The following is a 15,000-nucleotide window of genomic DNA, read 5'->3' as shown; positions in this document are numbered from 1 at the left end:
TGGCAGCAGCCTGCATTACAGTTGTCAGGCAACAGCCTGCATTACAGTTGTCAGGCAACAGCCTGCATTACAGTTGTCAGGCAGCAGTCTGTATTATAATTGTCTGGCAGCAGCCTGCATTACAGTTGTCTGGCACCTGCGCTACAGTTGTCTGGCACCTGCGCTACAGTTGTCTGGCAGAAGCCTGTATTACAGTTGTCTGGCACCTGCACTACAGTTGTCTGGCAGAAGCCTGTATTACAGTTGTCTGGCACCTGCGTTACAGTTGTCTGGCAGCAGCCTGTATTACAGTTGTCTGGCAGCAGCCTGTATTACAGTTGTCTGGCAGCAGCCTGTATTACAGTTGTCTGGCAGCAGCCTGTATTCTTCCTTGATAATCTTGCTGAATCTAAGATCTTTGCATACTTCCTTGCCATTCTCTCTCTGAGTGTTCCTCTCACCTTGCTCCTTTACACTGGTTATGGAATAACTTCGCTTCCACTTTAGTCTACAATGTTATAAAAATTTTGAACTCTCTCAGCGCGCCTTTATTACCTCGTGTATTCGTTCTTAACCCTTCTGTTTCTTCTTGTTCTGCCGTTTATTGTGTCATATTTTATCCACGTCATCTTGCACCATTCCTTGCCTTCTCTCATATTTCCTTTCCTCGTCTTCGGTAAAAATCTCTTGCCTTTTGACGCTTCAGGTCGATTACTTCTTGAATCCCCTTATCATCCACGTTTCTCCCCCCATTGTACCACTTTAAACTTACTTATTTCAAGTATGACTGTCGGTATGATTGTTTACTGATGGGAATCTAGTTTCCTTCCAGCTTACCCTGCCAGCCAGCGCCATCTCTGGGCCAGAGGTAGGCACGTTCAACGTGCTTCTAGCCAATTTCCGGGGAACCTCTCGTCTATTTCTGTCTGTTTCCACTTTAATTCTTTTCTCGAGAAGTTAGGAGAAGGAATCAGCTTTTCTCTGAATGTCCCTCAAGTCCACATGAGTGCTTGTGCATCCTGGTAGCAGTAGACTACAGCACTCAAGACTGAGCGCTGTATTTACTTCTAATTGGTTTAACGTGATTTTTCTTCTCATCTGTCACCTGTTTGACTTGGTTTACGTCACCTTATTATTTGTTAGGCTCGTAACCTGTTCGTATGTTTTATTTTTGTCCCAGCCGATGGGCAATTAACTCTCGTGCCGGAAGGAATAAATAGGCACAATACCCTGGCTGGTTAATGCTTCAAGGTGGACTGAAACATCGTGATAAATTTTACTCTTTTGTGTGCGGGTTATTTACATACTTGTACCAGGCGTGCGGGTGTTGTCTTATTTATTCTTGTTATTGGGTTTAGGTTTGAGAAAAACCTGCCTAGTATGGGCCAGAAGACCTCTTGCAGTGTTCCTCCCTTCTTATGTCTTGTTTGATACAAGTAGCAGACTTGCCATCATCATGACCGTACCACTGAAGCAAGACTTCACTAAAATATTCAACTACGGCTATGTCCAGGTCATTCACTACGCACTTATCACCTGTGTGAGGATTGGTCCATAACAGTTACACGCTAAGTGCATAGGAACAAGGTTAGTCGAGTAGCCCTTCTGTGAGCGTCAGCTGAGTTGTCATCTCAACCTTTTAGATGCAGCCACCCAGACACCTATCCAAAGCTCCAGCTGCAGAGGTCAACATATGACTAACACCCGCGTCTGGAAACACAGTGGCTTCATCAGTATAATACAAAGCACAGACTTCTACAACACAATTGTCATCAAATATTTATTAAGTTATACCATGAATTAAGATCCTGGACTTCACCTTACGAAACAGACATAGCAAATGCAACAGTAATTATGGACAGGGTAGATTATAGTGGAAAATAAATATGTTATTAGAAGACAGGGGAACTTACGTACCTCTTACGAGACGTATTTCTGAGATTTAGATTTATCCTGTAGATGGTAGCGCAAGAGCATGTGAATACACAAAAGGCCTAGGAATTAGGCCCCAAAGGGGTTAGCAGGAGTACATCTGGATTTATATATCTACAGTTGACTTATCTGCTACAAGCAATTTTAGGAAATACGATACTTCGACATGACACAGTCTTGAGAGACATTGTCTCTGCTCCTCTTCACCGTTATTGTGACAAACATTAGTACCGTGATGTGCTATTTCTATGTACACTTATGGACATGTACTTCAATCTCCGTTTTAGGTGGTAAAGTGCACTTGATGTTAGTACTCAAGCGAATTAGAGGCCACTTTGTAATCGACAGAGATTTACCCAACCAACTGTCAACATGTAACGAGACACCGTAACACGCAGTTTACGGTCTCAGCTAGTAAGTGTTACCGTAATACTTGCAGTATACACACACACACACACACACACACACACACACACACACACACACACACACACACACACACACACACACACACACAAAGGTTTGCAACAAGACTAGTCCCAGAGCTACGGGGATTGTCGTACGAAGAAAGGTTGAGGGAAATCGGCCTGACGACACTGGAGGCCAGGAGGGTCAGGGGAGACATGATAACGACATATAAAATACTGCGCAGAATAGACACGGTGGACAAAGACAGGATGTTCCAGAGATGGGACACAGACACAAGAGGTCACAATTGGAAGTTGAAGACTCAGATGAATCAAAGGGATGTTAGGAAGTATTTCTTCAGTCATAGAGTAGTTAAGTCGTGGAATAGTCTAGAAAGTGAAGTAGTGGAGGCGGGAACCATACATAGTTTTAAGGCGAGGTATGATAGAGCTCATGGAGCAGGGAGAGAGAGGACCTAGTAGCAATCAGTGAAGAGGCGGGGCCAGGAGCTATGACTCGACCCCTGCAACCACAAATAGGTGAGTACACACACACACACACACACACACACACACACACACACACACACACACACACACACACACACACACACACACACACACACACACACACACACACACACACACATTGAAAAAATATTTGAACAGAAAGATATAAGGACAAGAACATAAGGACAAGACAAGATCCAGGGAGAAGAAAATGCAGAACAGGTAGAACAGCATTTAAATCCACTTCTACCCGCAAGTCCTTGGCAGCACAAGTGTGTATGTGTGTGTGTATGTGTGTGTGTGTGTATGTGTGTGTGTGTGTGTGTGTGTGTGCCAGTGTTCTTCCAGCATGGTGATCACGTCTCGGGAAATAACATTACACCAGATAACAAACCTTAATACAGGGTGAGCAAATCCATCCCAGCAGTCAGTCGATGTGAATACAAACTCCGAGTGAAGGTCAGCACAGGCTGGCGTTATAGAAAATATCTCGCTCGGGTGTTGGGGATGCTGCGCGCGTTTGTTGGGGATTATTGGTAGAGGTATCCCTAACTTGGATATCTCGCCCAAATATCTTTCATTCTGTTTTCCATTGTCTTTCGCAATCACGAAGATGTAATGGTACGTTTAAGGTGTCGTGCTGGACAAATAGGGAGGACCGTCGTGTTCAAGGTGTCCAGGTGCTGGACAAATAGGGAGAACCGTTATGGTCAAGGTGTCGTGCTGGACAAATAGGGAGGACCGTCGTGTTCAAGGTGTCCAGGTGCTGGACAAATAGGGAGAACCGTCGTGTTCAAGGTGTCCAGGTGCTGGACAAATAGGGAGAACCGTTATGTTCAAGGTGTCGTGCTGGACAAATAGGGAGAACCGTTATGTTCAAGGTGTCGTGCTGGACAAATAGGGAGAACCGTTATGTTCAAGGTGTCGTGCTGGACAAATAGGGGGAGGAAACTGTTCTAGTGTCGTGCTGAACAGACAGGGAGAACATCATGTTCAAGCTGTCGTGCTGAACAGGGAGAACATCATGTTAAGCGGACAGAAAAATGTATAATAGTGTTTTACAAATAACAGGACGTACACCGTGGTAAACAAACAGGAAGTACAGCGTGGTAAATAGGAAGTACAGCGAGGTAAACAGGAAGTACATCGTGGTAAATAGGAAGTATAGCGAGGTAAACAGGAAGCACAGCGTGGTAAATAGGAAGTATAGCGAGGTAAACAGGAAGCACAGCGTGGTAAATAGGAAGTATAGCGAGGTAAACAGGAAGCACAGCGTGGTAAATAGGAAGTACAGCGAGGTAAACAGGAAGTACATCGTGGTAAATAGGAAGTATAGCGAGGTAAACAGGAAGCACAGCGTGGTAAATAGGAAGTATAGCGAGGTAAACAGGAAGCACAGCGTGGTAAATAGGAAGTATAGCGAGGTAAACAGGAAGCACAGCGTGGTAAATAGGAAGTATAGCGAGGTAAACAGGAAGCACAGCGTGGTAAATAGGAAGTATAGCGAGGTAAACAGGAAGTACAGCGTGGTAAATAGGAAGTACATCGTGGTAAACAGTAAGTACACCGTGGTAAACAGGAAGTACACCGTGTACACATTAAATACACCGTGGTAAACAGGAAGTACACCGTGTACACATTAAATACACCGTGGTAAACAGGAAGTACACCTTGGTAAACAAACAGGAAGTACACCGTGGTAAACAGACAAGAAGAACGGTATCAGGAAGGAAGGCACATCCTAACATCGTGGTAATATACAACGGGAAGTAATGATTTTAAACAGTGAAGCAGAAATGCGTCCTACCAAACAGATAACAGGAAGAAATTCCCTCCCAGGAAAGTAATAAATATGAGCAACAGTTTGCCCGTTAAAACTGTTGAGGCAACGTCAACAGTGTTAAACGGAGCTAGAAAATTCACAAGGAGAGAGAGAGAGAGGTCATAACCCTTACACAAGACCCGGCAGTATCCTACCCTTGTCAAGGTCACACACACACACACACACACACACACACACACACACACACACACACACACACACACACACACACACACACACACACACACACACACACACACACACGGTTTGACTTCCGGGGCTTAAAAAAAAAAGATATTAGCATGGGAGCAAAATGGAGTACATGGGAGTACGTAGAAGTACACGGGAGCATAGTGGTGTACAGTGGAGTACATAGTAAATGAAATAAATAAAACATTAAGGAGTGGACTGTATAGTTGGACCTCCAACTGAGGTCCTCTTCAGCATATTAAACACCCATATATATATATATATATATATATATATATATATATATATATATATATATATATATATATATATATATATATATATATATATATATATATATAGCACAGAAGAGATGTACGGTTCTATATATACCACAGAGATGCTCACAGCTGCTCACAGGTATACCACTGACTACAGCCAGCCTGTGCACGGAAATTAATTGGATACCATATATACCAAGTTGTGGCTAAACCGGTTCTTAAATGGCAGTTCTTGTTAGGACTAGCAATACAGCTGGTTCTTGCTAGTACTAGCAGTTAAGAACATAAGAAGAACATAAGAATGAAGGAACACTGCAACAGGCCTACTGGCCTATGCGAGGCAGGTCCAATTCTCCCACCGGCTTAAGTTGGTGGAGATATATGCTATATATACTAGCAAAATATATAGCGAGAAATAGTTAGCATATATACTAGCTACGTATATATGGAGAAGAAAGTTTTACCAAGAGAGAAAGAGTGAAAAAAAAGAGAGTTTTGAAATATATTGATGGAATTGAAATCAAGTGTCTTTGAGGTAGCGGAGGGAGGGAAGGAGAGAGCTCTTGGGTGAACTCTTACTCTCAGAGAGTTTTAAGCCGGATGGAGTGAGTGGGAGTGAGAGGGATGGGAGGGAGAGTGGAGTGAGGGAGCAATGGAGTGGGAGAGAGGAAGAGTGTGTGAGGGAGGTGGACTGGGAAGAGAGGGGAAAAGACGTAGAGAGAGAGAGAGAGAGAGAGAGAGAGAGAGAGAGAGAGAGAGAGAGAGAGAGAGAGAGAGAGAGAGGACACACTAAAACTCGTGCACACGTTACAAAGGTGCAGCGCCACTGAGAAAGTCAAATGTAATCCTTAACAAAGGTACCGCACCAGTTAGAAAGTATCGTGTGGCCCTTCCAAAGGTGCCGCGCTACTGGGAAAGTGTAACGTAGCCCTTACAAAGGTACCGCATCACTCAGAAAGTGTAACGTAGCCCTTACAAAGGTGCAGCACCACTCACAAAGTGTAACATAGCCCTTACAAAAGTGCCGCATCACTCAGAAAGTGTAACGTAGCCCTTACAAAGGTGCCGCATCACTCAGAAAGTGTAACGTAACCCTTACAAAGGTGCATCATCACTCAGAAAGTGTAACGTAGCCCTTACAAAGGTGCCGCACCACTCAGAAAGTGTAACGTAGCCCTTACAAAGGTGCAGCATCACTCAGAAAGTGTAACGTAGCCCTTACAAAGGTGCAGCATCACTCAGAAAGTGTAACGTAACCCTTACAAAGGTGCATCATCACTCAGAAAGTGTAACGTAGCCCTTACAAAGGTGCCGCACCACTCAGAAAGTGTAACGTAGCCCTTACAAAGGTGCAGCATCACTCAGAAAGTGTAACGTAGCTCTTACAAAGGTGCAGAATCACTCAGAAAGTGTAACGTAGCCCTTACAAAGGTGCCGCACCACTCAGAAAGTGTAACGTAGCCCTTACAAAGGTGCAGCATCACTCAGAAAGTGTAACGTAGCTCTTATAAAGGTGCAGCATTGCTCAGAAAGTGTAACGTAGCCCTTACAAAGGTGCAGTATCACTCAGAAAGTGTAACGTAGCCCTTAAAAAGGTGCAGCATCACTCAGAAAGTGTAACGTAGCCCTTACAAAGGTGCAGCATCACTCAGAAAGTGTAACGTAGCCCTTACAAAGGTGCAACATTGCTCAGAAAGTGTAACGTAGCCCTTACAAAGGTGCAGTATCACTCAGAAAGTGTAACGTAACCCTTACAAAGGTGCATCATCACTCAGAAAGTGTAATGTAGCCCCTACAAAGGTGCAGCATTGCTCAGAAAGTGTAACGTAGCCCTTAAAAAGGTGCAGCATCACTCAGAAAGTGTAACGTAACCCTTACAAAGGTGCATCATCACTCAGAAAGTGTAATGTAGCCCTTACAAAGGTGCCGCACCACTCAGAAAGTGTAATGTAGCCCTTACAGCCCTTAAGGTGCAGCGTAGCCCTTACAAAGTGCTCAGAAAGTGTAACGTAGCCCTTACAAAGGTGCAGTATCACTCAGAAAGTGTAACGTAGCCCTTACAAAGGTGCAGTATCACTCAGAAAGTGTAACGTAGCCCTTACAAAGGTGCAGCATCACTCAGAAAGTGTAACGTAGCCCTTACAAAGGTGCAGCATTGCTCAGAAAGTGTAACGTAGCCCTTACAAAGGTGCCGCACCACTCAGAAAGTATAGTACATTGGGGGTCCAAATGTACTGCGTCACTTGTTCAGCGGTGCCTAAGGTAAGACGAGCCTGGAGGAAGCATCGCGCCATGGGTTCCAAAGGTGCAGCAACCCTAGTGTGTCTCAACGCCAGCTTTCGCAACGACAAACGCCAGACATGACCGCTGGAGTGGCCATTGATGACACTCAGGTCAGTGTGTGGTCAACCAGACTGTTGATGCCCACGCAAGGTCACCAGTGTTTGTGTGTTACCCTTGATAAGATAAGATTTCGTTCGGATTTTTAACCCCGGAGGGTTAGCCACCCAGGATAACCCAAGAAAGTCAGTGCGTCATCGAGGACTGTCTAACTTATTTCCATTGGGGTCCTTAATCTTGTCCCCCAGGATGCGACCCACACCAGTCGACTAACACCCAGGTGCCTATTTGCTGCTAGGTGAACAGGACAATAGGTGTAAGGAAACGTGTCGAAATGTTTCCACCCGCCGGGAATCGAACCCAGGCCCTCCGTGTGTGAAGCGGGAGCTTTAGCCACCAGGCCACCGGGCCACTTGCTACCCCATATTCTTCTCTCTCTCTCTCTCTCTCTCTCTCTCTCTCTCTCTCTCTCTCTCTCTCTCTCTCTCTCTCTCTCTCTCTCTCTCCTCTCTCTCTCCTCTCTCTCTCTCTCTCTCCCTCTCTCTCTCTCTCTCCCTCTCTCTCTCCCTCTCTCTTTTTTTTTTTTTTTTACAGAGGGTTTGACAAGGTTAAGGATCCCTAGCTTTATTGACAGCTATTTACAGGTTAAGGATTCCTAACTTTATTGGCAAGCTAAGAGCTGTTACCTACATCAGCTCATTTGAAAGCATTTTTATTGTTATGAGACATACAAGTAGGGAACAGGATGAAGTTGGAGCCATCTGTGGGCCAGCATTTTCATCTGATCAACTGACTTTATCTCGTTGACATCATTATGCTGTACGAATGTGTTCCATACTCGAGTCATCCTGGGTATGTATGATCTCAGATGGAGTGATGTTCTGGAGAAGGGTACAGCCAGAGTGAAGTTGCTGCTTTCTGCCCGTCTTGTGGCATAAAAGCTTGTTTCACGCTGTCCTCGAAGTGAACCCTCTCTCTCTCTCTCTATGCGAAACAAAAGCAACAAAAGCAATCACAATTGTAGATCTCTGCGAGAGTAATAGGTGGGGTCGGAGGCTGCATCTCTGCCAGTGTTGACTTAAGGACAGGGGTGGGTATTGGGTGATCCACCTCGTCTATCCCCCCTCCCCCGTCACGGGGTGGGAAGAGGGAGACCCACCAGGTCCATTCCCCCTCCCGTCACCGGCAGGGTAATGGAAGACCCCTGGTTTGTACCCTGGTTTAGGTGGGTCACGGAGTCACGGTGACCAGTGGCCAAGCAAATACAAAGTCTGTATTTCAGAATTATTGTTCGAAACATTTGGTAATCTGAAAGGGCAGAAAGTGTATAGTAACAAGAGCTGTAACCCCTGTTATCAGTGTTGTATCCATCAGTCAGCTGTAACAGCGTCACCAGCGTAACATTCACCAGTCAGCTGTAACAGCGTCACCAGCGTAACATTCACCAGTCAGCTGTAACAGCGTAATCAGCGTAACATTCACCAGTCAGCTGTAACAGCGTCACCAGCGTAACATTCACCAGTCAGCTGTAACAGCGTAATCAGCGTAACATTCATCAGTCAGCTGTAACAGCGTAATCAGCGTAACATTCATCAGTCAGCTGTAACAGCGTAATCAGCGTAACATTCACCAGTCAGCTGTAACAGCGTAATCAGCGTAACATTCATCAGTCAGCTGTAACAGCGTAATCAGCGTAACATTCATCAGTCAGCTGTAACAGCGTCACCAGCGTAACATTCACCAGTCAGCTGTAACAGCGTAATCAGCGTAACATTCACCAGTCAGCTGTAACAGCGTAATCAGCGTAACATTCATCAGTCAGCTGTAACAGCGTCACCAGCGTAACATTCACCAGTCAGCTGTAACAGCGTCACCAGCGTAACATTCACCAGTCAGCTGTAACAGCGTCACCAGCGTAACATTCACCAGTCAGCTGTAACAGCGTAATCAGCGTAACATTCATCAGTCAGCTGTAACAGCGTCACCAGCGTAACATTCACCAGTCAGCTGTAACAGCGTCACCAGCGTAACATTCACCAGTCAGCTGTAACAGCGTCACCAGCGTAACATTCACCAGTCAGCTGTAACAGCGTCACCAGCGTAACATTCACCAATAACACCCACATACTGTTAACTGTCAGACGTGTCAACAATATCGAGGTAAAGTGTTAACAGCAAAAAGTTAACGAAAAGGAGATGAAGAAAAGTAATTAAAAGAGGTAGGAGAAGAAGGAACAGCCAATAAGAGGAAATAAAATAGAAAAAAAGGGAGGAAGAAAGGAAGGAAAACGAGGAAGAAATGCAGAAAAAGGAAGGTAAACATATAAATTAGGAAGAATATTAGAAATGGAGGAAAAGGAGATAAAGAGGAAATAAATAAATAGAAGGAATCAGGAAGAAAATCAGAAGGCTCTCTCTCGCTACTCCTGCTGTAATAATTCAATAACTAATGTTATTACTTAGATTTTATTTAATCAGTGAGAATGATAGAAATGTCAACCTTCTCTGTATTGTCTCCATTTTGACCTTTGTCATTTTCTAGTATTATAGAGACGGGAAACTTAACAGTGTATTATAGAGACGGGAAACTTAACAGTGTATTATAGAGACGGGAAACTTAACAGTGTATTATAGAGACGGGAAACTTAACAGTGTATTATAGAGACGGGAAACTTAACAGTGTATTATAGAGACGGGAAACTTAGCAGTGTATTATAGAGACGGGAAACTTAGCAGTGTATTATAGAGACGGGAAACTTAACAGTGTATTATAGAGACGGGAAACTTAACAGTGTATTATAGAGACGGGAAACTTAGCAGTGTATTATAGAGACGGGAAACTTAACAGTGTATTATAGAGACGGGAAACTTAACAGTGTATTATAGAGACAGAAAACTTAACAGTGTATTATAGAGACGGGAAACTTAGCAGTGTATTATAGAGACGGGAAACTTAACAGTGTATTATAGAGACGGGAAACTTAACAGTGTATTATAGAGACGGGAAACTTAGCAGTGTATTATAGAGACGGGAAACTTAGCAGTGTATTATAGAGACGGGAAACTTAACAGTGTATTATAGAGACGGGAAACTTAACAGTGTATTATAGAGACGGGAAACTTAACAGTGTATTATAGAGACGGGAAACTTAACAGTGTATTATAGAGACGGGAAACTTATCAGTGTATTATAGAGACGGGAAACTTAGCAGTGTATTATAGAGACGGGAAACTTAACAGTGTATTATAGAGACGGGAAACTTAACAGTGTATTATAGAGACGGGAAACTTAACAGTGTATTATAGAGACGGGAAACTTAGCAGTGTATTATAGAGACGGGAAACTTAACAGTGTATTATAGAGACGGGAAACTTAACAGTGTATTATAGAGACAGAAAACTTAACAGTGTATTATAGAGACGGGAAACTTAACAGTGTATTATAGAGACGGGAAACTTAACAGTGTATTATAGAGACGGGAAACTTAACAGTGTATTATAGAGACGGGAAACTTAACAGTGTATTATAGAGACGGGAAACTTAACAGTGTATTATAGAGACGGGAAACTTAACAGTGTATTATAGAGACGGGAAACTTAGCAGTGTATTATAGAGACGGGAAACTTAACAGTGTATTATAGAGACGGGAAACTTAACAGTGTATTATAGAGACAGAAAACTTAACAGTGTATTATAGAGACGGGAAACTTAACAGTGTATTATAGAGACGGGAAACTTAACAGTGTATTATAGAGACGGGAAACTTAACAGTGTATTATAGAGACGGGAAAACTTATCAGTGTATTATAGAGACGGGAAACTTAACAGTGTATTATAGAGACGGGAAACTTAACAGTGTATTATAGAGACGGGAAACTTAGCAGTGTATTATAGAGACGGGAAACTTAACAGTGTATTATAGAGACGGGAAACTTAACAGTGTATTATAGAGACAGAAAACTTAACAGTGTATTATAGAGACGGGAAACTTAACAGTGTATTATAGAGACGGGAAACTTAACAGTGTATTATAGAGACGGGAAACTTAACAGTGTATTATAGAGACGGGAAACTTAACAGTGTATTATAGAGACGGGAAACTTAGCAGTGTATTATAGAGACGGGAAACTTAACAGTGTATTATAGAGACGGGAAACTTAACAGTGTATTATAGAGACAGAAAACTTAACAGTGTATTATAGAGACGGGAAACTTAACAGTGTATTATAGAGACGGGAAACTTAACAGTGTATTATAGAGACGGGAAACTTAACAGTGTATTATAGAGACGGGAAACTTAACAGTGTATTATAGAGACGGGAAACTTAGCAGTGTATTATAGAGACGGGAAACTTAACAGTGTATTATAGAGACGGGAAACTTAACAGTGTATTATAGAGACGGGAAACTTAACAGTGTATTATAGAGACGGGAAACTTAACAGTGTATTATAGAGACGGGAAACTTAACAGTGTATTATAGAGACGGGAAACTTAGCAGTGTATTATAGAGACGGGAAACTTAACAGTGTATTATAGAGACGGGAAACTTAACAGTGTATTATAGAGACAGAAAACTTAACAGTGTATTATAGAGACAGAAAACTTAACAGTGTATTATAGAGACAGAAAACTTAACAGTGTATTATAGAGACGGCAAACTTAACAGTGTATTATAGAGACGGGAAACTTAGCAGTGTATTATAGAGACGGGAAACTTAACAGTGTATTATAGAGACGGGAAACTTAGCAGTGTATTATAGAGACGGGAAACTTAACAGTGTATTATAGAGACGGGAAACTTAACAGTGTATTATAGAGACGGGAAACTTAACAGTGTATTATAGAGACGGGAAACTTAGCAGTGTATTATAGAGACGGGAAACTTAACAGTGTATTATAGAGACGGGAAACTTAACAGTGTATTATAGAGACAGAAAACTTAACAGTGTATTATAGAGACGGGAAACTTAACAGTGTATTATAGAGACGGGAAACTTAACAGTGTATTATAGAGACGGGAAACTTAACAGTGTATAATAGAGACGGGAAACTTAACAGTGTATTATAGAGACGGGAAACTTAACAGTGTATAATAGAGACGGGAAACTTAACAGTGTATAATAGAGACGGGAAACTTAACAGTGTATTATAGAGACGGGAAACTTAACAGTGTATAACAGAGACGGCAAACTTAACAGTGTATTATAGAGACGGGAAACTTAACAGTGTATTATAGAGACGGGAAACTTAACAGTGTATTATAGAGACGGGAAACTTAGTGTATAACAGAGACGGCAAACTTAACAGTGTATTATAGAGACGGGAAACTTAACAGTGTATTATAGAGACGGGAAACTTAACAGTGTATTATAGAGACGGGAAACTTAACAGTGTATTATAGAGACAGGAAACTTAACAGTGTATTATAGAGACGGGAAACTTAACAGTGTATTATAGAGACGGGAAACTTAACAGTGTATTATAGAGACGGGAAATTTAGCAGTGTATTATAGAGACGGGAAACTTAACAGTGTATTATAGAGACAGGGATTATAGAGACAGAAAACTTAACAGTGTATTATAGAGACAGAAAACTTAACAGTGTATTATAGAGACGGCAAACTTAACAGTGTATTATAGAGACGGGAAACTTAGCAGTGTATTATAGAGACGGGAAACTTAACAGTGTATTATAGAGACAGGAAACTTAACAGTGTATTATAGAGACGGGAAACTTAACAGTGTATTATAGAGACGGGAAACTTAACAGTGTATTATAGAGACAGGAAACTTAACAGTGTATTATAGAGACGGGAAACTTAACAGTGTATTATAGAGACGGGAAACTTAACAGTGTATTATAGAGATGGGAAACTTAACAGTGTATAATAGAGACGGGAAACTTAACAGTGTATTATAGAGACGGGAAACTTAACAGTGTATTATAGAGACGGGAAACTTAACAGTGTATTATAGAGACGGGAAACTTAACAGTGTATTATAGAGACGGGAAACTTAACAGTGTATTATGAAGATGGAAAGCCTAACAGTGTAATATAAAGACGGAAAAAAACTGACAGTGTAATACAAAAACGGAAAACCTGACAGTGTAATATAAAGACGGACAGCCTAACAGTGTAATATAACAACGGTCTGACTCGAAAGACTTAAATGTGCTGTTGGATTCATTACTGAGCAGGCTAAAGTATTACAGACTCACAGGACACACACATACCAGGATTTTCCGTCATACTACGCCAGTAACAGACACACTGCTCTCCAACTTTTCACTCCTTGGCCTGGCATGCAACCCTCTCGCCTCACACGCTATGGCGTGGTTTGATCCCCTGCAAGGGTGGAAACACTGGGCTTGTTTCCTTACACCTGTTGTTCCTGTTCAACTAGGAAGGAAGTAGGTACCGGGGTGTTAGTCGACTGGTGTGGGTCGCATCCTGGGGGACAAGATTGAAGGACTCCAATGGAAATAAGACAGACTTCGATGACGCACTGACTTTCATGGATTATCCTGGGTGGCTAACCCTCCGGGGTTAAAAATCCGAACAAACTCTTATGTTATTCCTCTGTTGTAAGAGTGGCGTAGGAAGGGATTAGTAGGAGGGTTGACGGTAACCATCCCTCACTCTGATCCAAGGCTTCTTTACAGTGTCTAAGTCTTGCTGTTGTTTAGCTATGTTGCGGCTGGGTAAGCGTTGTTTAGTGTTCAATGGTAATGCTGGTGATCAGTCCAAGGTCCTTCATGCTTCTCACCTGACTGGTTTCTAAACACTTTGTATTCGTGTTAAGCAGTCTTGCATCTAAAATATATTACTTTGCATTTCTCTAGAAGGAAGTTCATTTCCCACGTCTCCGACCGCTGCTCCAATATATTCAGGCTGATTGGGTTGGTTAATGGCGTTTAAAACCTATCGACTATACAATAGGGTCATTAAGGCTGCATGCAACCCCTTCACCCGAAGTCAAAACTACTTTAATCCCTAAAGTTAAAATTAAATATCAGTGTATATACACTGAGAGACACATATACATTTCAGTTCGCCTAAGAACTTCTTGATTCTACATGTTGGTCTCATGTCAGGATCATTGGTGTAAACAACGTAAACAGATTGGGCTGAGGACCCTGAGGAACTCCACTCGTTTCCTCCAGCCATTCGGATACTTTCCCTTTCAGAACTGCTCTCTGATTGCTGTTGATGAGAGCGTAGTTGAATCAGGCCTCAGGTCGGTCTCTCTTATACCTACAACTTCGTCTCAACTAACCATCTGTTATGCGTCATTTAATCGAAATCAGTCTAGGTATAATACTTCTGTGGATAATTTTCACTATAAACATTAATGAGTGAGTGTTATTTAATAGGTTATTGTCCAGAAATTTGACTAGTTCCTGATTAAAGGAGTGTACATGACACCTAACACTGAGCTCAGATTCAAAGTGCGTTAGTCAGGAGTACCTGACTACTTTGGTGAATAGTGGGATAACACTTGCTTGTTTCCAGTCACAGTTGATCCCATATTGACT

The 15,000-nt window shown here is 42.4% G+C and overlaps 1 protein-coding gene across 1 annotated transcript in view; it reads right to left on the bottom strand.

The window, feature by feature from the left end:
* LOC128689542 (diuretic hormone receptor) overlaps nucleotides 1–15,000 on the bottom strand; it is a 305,584-nt gene that overhangs the window by 173,949 nt on the left and 116,635 nt on the right. The gene's annotated exons all lie outside the window — the stretch shown is intronic.

Source organism: Cherax quadricarinatus, chromosome 18, assembly GCF_038502225.1.
Source record: "Cherax quadricarinatus isolate ZL_2023a chromosome 18, ASM3850222v1, whole genome shotgun sequence".
Classification (NCBI taxonomy): domain Eukaryota; kingdom Metazoa; phylum Arthropoda; class Malacostraca; order Decapoda; family Parastacidae; genus Cherax; species Cherax quadricarinatus.
Note: the sequence above shows the minus strand (reverse complement) of the source record. Positions and strands in the feature narration are given on the sequence as shown.